This window comes from Chionomys nivalis, chromosome 1 (assembly GCF_950005125.1).
Source record: "Chionomys nivalis chromosome 1, mChiNiv1.1, whole genome shotgun sequence".
Taxonomy (NCBI): domain Eukaryota; kingdom Metazoa; phylum Chordata; class Mammalia; order Rodentia; family Cricetidae; genus Chionomys; species Chionomys nivalis.
In genome coordinates, this window is record NC_080086.1 from 95734613 (window position 1) to 95739509 (window position 4897).

At 38.4% G+C, this 4897-nt stretch overlaps 1 non-coding gene across 1 annotated transcript; it reads right to left on the reverse strand.

The window, feature by feature from the left end:
• Nucleotides 1-4585: 4585 nt before the first annotated feature.
• Nucleotides 4586-4693, reverse strand: LOC130890056 (U6 spliceosomal RNA). Its single transcript, XR_009058681.1, has one exon. It is a non-coding gene; the product is annotated as a U6 spliceosomal RNA (small nuclear RNA).
• Nucleotides 4694-4897: the final 204 nt, after the last annotated feature.

Below are 4897 nucleotides of genomic sequence, written 5' to 3' on the forward strand. Positions count from 1 at the left end.
CATCCAAACACAGGGATGGTTCCGTACCCAGTAAGGAAGTGAAAATATTAGCAGTATTATTTATTCAACACATACTGCATCATTGAAATATTTGATGTTGTATTTAATTGAGTCATTACAAGAAGCCTGTGCATCTATCTGGCTTACACAGAGAAGGAAACAGGGAAAGTTTAAGGACTGTTTCAGTTAGTGAACAGGAAGATCAGATTCATAACAGAGGTGAGACTCATGCCCATCTCCATTTAATTCAAGCAAGGGATATTTCTTTTCTTTTTTTTTTTTTTTTTTTTTTTGGTTTTTCGAGACAGAGTTTCTCTGTGGTTTTGGAGCCTGTCCTGGAACTAGCTCTTGTAGACCAGGCTGGTCTCGAACTCACAGAGATCCGCCTGCCTCTGCCTCCCAAGTGCTGGGATTAAAGGCGTGCGCCACCACCGCCCGGCTGGGATATTTCTTTTAAATCAGGTTTATTTTCTGAAGCCCCTCCCACTGAGACCAGCGCTCTGGACTCTCAGCCAGCCGGGTCTGTGAATGGTGCATCTTAGGTGGGTTCATTTGAAACTTCACCTCCTTTAGCTGTGTGCTCTCCCTGTTCGGAGAGCACTTCCTCATCCCTCATCAGCAATTTAGAATTATTGGGCTCTCCACATTACCCCCTCAGCCAAAAGCATTCCACACCTCTCCTCACTTTCTGTACAGATTATGGACATTAGCGAGTCACCTTGCTTTCCTCCACTTGGACTGCTGTAACAAAACACCACAGCCTTGGAGGCTTAAAAAAATAGATTTTTTCCGGTGACTTAGAGCCTAGGAAGCCCAATTTTAAGGTGCTTTGTGTCTTTACAGGACCCACTCTCGTGATTATAGATGATGCGCTTGCAGTGTGTGCGCATGTACTAGAAGGTCCAAAAGATAGAAGGGTCCTCTCAGACTTGGGAGCCGGTCCTTGAGACCTAACCTCCTTCCAGAAGCTGTACATCCTCATGCTATCACCTTGAAGTTTATTAATTTATCATGAATTTGTTGGAGACATCATGTGAAATAAAATGAGCCAGTTGCAAAGTAGTAGTACCAAATGGTTTCAGTTATATGTAGAATCTAAAGTAGATGGGATCCTGGAAACAGCAAGTTAAAGTAGTAAAATTTCTATATTTGAGAGTGATGGATAGATAGAAAGGGGAGATGGCCAATGGCTACAGAGAGCCGTATTTGGATATGAAGAATCTATCCTGGTGTTTTATGGCAGTGAGTTATTAACAATGGGTTAGAGATTTCTCAACAGCCAGAAGAGTCTTTAAATGTTCTTACCACATGGTGTAATAATAAATGTCTCAGGTGAAATTATTGTGATTGGGCCAGGGATATACATACACCAAATTGTTACTTTGTGCCTCATAAATATATTTCACCATTATTTGCAAATCACAACTAAAATGGAGCTAAATTTTTAGTAGAGAAATTAAACGTGGAGATGAGTGTGGAGAATATCAGCTATTTTTTCTATCTAACCATGAAAACTCAAAATTAGCAGGTGTCTGGTAAGCCTGTGTGGATAACTAAGAACCAGTACTTATTGTATGGCTTTTTCCACATTTGTTGAGCCCCAAATCTTTGGTTGTGATAAGTGAGGTACAGAAATGGAGAGACTTACTCGTGTCCTCAAGGAGATCATGGCCTGGCAAAAACAACCTTGACTTTTCATGAAGGAAGCAACATGGAAAGAAATAGTTTAGTTCACTTATGAATTATGTACAAGAAGAATATGAATAGATGGCCTTTGGCTAGAACCTTGCCAGGTGGAATAAGAAGCAAAATTTTGGAGTTACTTAGGCACTGGGAACAGAATGAGAAATAAGAGGTGAAAAAAATGCAAGTGTTAAGTATAGTTATGACAAAAACAGATAAGAAGGTAGAAGAACATACTGAACAGTCAGCAATAGCCTTATAATGTCAGCGAGTTTACCATTCTTTCATATGTGAGCTCTTTCAAGTACAAGCATGGATAATAATTATCATTTACATGTAGAATACTTCTAAGGGCAGTATCTACTCTCAATGCTTCATGTGAATGGTCTTGCTAAATCTTTGCTACCATTGTATGGTAATAGTATATTTTGACTTATTCCCACGGAATATGCAGGCATATCCATGCGGTGTGTCTGGGGTAGAGCTGGGATCCCACCCAAGCAAATTCTCAACATGCATGCTGCCTTCTGAACTCAGATTTTCACTACGATATCTTCTTTGGGTCCTGGGGTTGTCCTCTCTGTGTACATGAATCTTATAAATATGGAGGACAAAGAGTAATCTTGGACTAAGTATTAATTCTTAGACTGACAATAATTCCAGTTTAAGCCAATAATGCTGAAATGGAGAATACTATTTTACTCACCCGGAGGCCTCATCCAATGGGTCCGGTTATGCTCAAGTTTTAAGAAACATTGACTCTAGTGGAAACAGAGACTGTATGGAAAATGACCTCACTGACTCGTGAAGGATTGAAGCTGCAGTGCCTGGCTTGGATGTTGGCTTCATTCCACCTTTCTCTCCTCTGGCTGCTCCTGTGGCCATGTGGCCCAATCCCAAAACTTATATACAGAGTGGTCTTCTGTGAACAGGGTGGTAGCTGCTGGCAGATGGCTGATGCCTCCATTCTGGTCCAAGGAGGAGGAACTCACCAATTTCAGTAGCAATCTACGAGCTCATTCAAAAAGTCTGAGGTATATTTATGTAATGGCCATATTTCCCCTGTCATGAGCATAACCGAAAGAAAATGGTGTGACTCATTGAGAAATTTCACTGGAAGGACCAAATAATCACTGGGTGTGGTTTTCTACATCAGTACAGTAATGTATTTTTTTTTGTTCCAGAAAACTCATCAGCCTTCTGTACCAGCATTGTGAGGCTAGCAAGCATCATTTTATTTCTTGCACATGAGAAAACTGAAATCAGAAAGTTCGTGGGAGTAAGAGCCAAGATATTCAACTAGGTTCATTTGACTTTGGTTCTGTACTTTTGTTCTCTGTAATTTTGTTTTCCTGGGTCTTCTGAGTTCAAGTTCTTTGCTCTAATTTTTAGTTAAACTTTTACTATGGAGCTTATTATAAACAAGGGTATAATTTAGCTTGTACGGTCCAGTCTGACATTGTGTTATTAATGGGTTGTTTATGGTCATTGGCCGCACCACAGTGCTTATAATGTATTTTGATTATTGTTTGTGTTTTCTTACAAAATTTTCCTATTATTTTACTGCTCTACATCATCCACATTTGTGTCAACTAATATGATCAAACAGCAAGATAATACCTATTAGAAAAATCAGTGAAATCTATCAGAAGAAATGCAAGAACATAGAGATTAATTTGAGTAGGAAAGAATCCAACATAAAACGTATAAATTTCAAGTCTGAGGCATTTTCTAGAGATGAATGAGTTAAGTTTCACACGTGCTAGAGCTAGTGAGGAAGAAATATGGCAGAGTATAGAATTCACTGTGTCTTCATGAAAAACACAAACCAAAAACATAGTTGAGAAAGAATTCTTCCCAAGTCTGTTCAAACAGAAACACTGAATTCATCTGCCGTGTTCCTTAATCTTTATAGAACAGGTTAACAATGAGTTCAAAGACTTGTTTTCTCAGGTTGCTTAAACCAAGGTACCCAACTTCCAATACTTGCTTCTATAGGACACTTAGTATTTTGACATTTTGATATTCACCTATTCTCCCCAGTAGATAGAAATTTCTATGGCATGTTTTGCTTGAATCATTTTTCCCCTAGAAAATTTACAGAAAAATCTTTTAAAAATGAGAAATTTGAAAGAACTGTGGGGGAAGAAACACACCCCCTCTTAAGGCATATTTCTTCACTGATTAGTTTCATTGCTTATACCCTGAAACATGGAGACCCCAGGTACCTGACTTAACAGATGGTGAATCCTATACATGTGTTTGGAATTCTCCTTACCTCCCTCCTGCAGTACAGTGCTTGTCACTCACTAATTCACCCTTTAATCAAACATGTATAGAAGATCATGTTGCACTAGGTGATAGGTAATAGATGATAGATAGGTAGGTAGGTAGGTAGATAGATAGATAGATAGATAGATAGATAGATAGATAGATAGACAGCTAGATAGACAGACAGATGAGAAAGTGCTTCCATGGAATGAGTTATGGACAAAAACAGAAGACTGAAATACTCAGGTATGATTATCCAGTATGGAACAGTGAGCATTGTGACAGAGACATTACTAACGTAGCAGAGAGAAAATAACTATCATTATTTTGGAGGAGGCTAAAAATGAATACTTACTGGAGTTGATGGTCAGCTCCAATCTTGACAAGAATTATTCAAAAAAGTCGAAAGATAGAAGGAGATTGTTGATAGAAAACCATATTGATTACACGGCATAGTACAAGAATGGAGAATATGTTTGACCATATTCTGTAGTTTTGAAAGATCTCACTCAGTAAGACTTTGCCAGTAACACTCAACAGTGAACTGTATCATTCATAACACAGTCAAGAATCCAGCCCAGACATTATATTTTAAAATGAAATTTTAACTTTTGACTAATTTAAATATTTTTTAAATATGAAATGCTTTATAAATTTGTGTGTCATCTTTGCGCAGGGGCTATGCTAATATTCCTTGTATTGTTCCAATTTTAGTATATGTGCTACCAAAAGCAAGCACAACTAATTTAAATTTGAAAAGAGGATTTCTGATACGTGTTCATTTTTGTCTGTTAAGGTTCTGATGAGAGTGGGGGGGGGGGAGGATAGAAATGAGATGTGTTGGGTACAGACAAGACTGTCTGCTGTGCTGTAGACCTGAGCAGCACTGCCTCTTCTCTTAGACATAGCATTGTCATTTTTATTAAGATGAAAGTAACAGAAG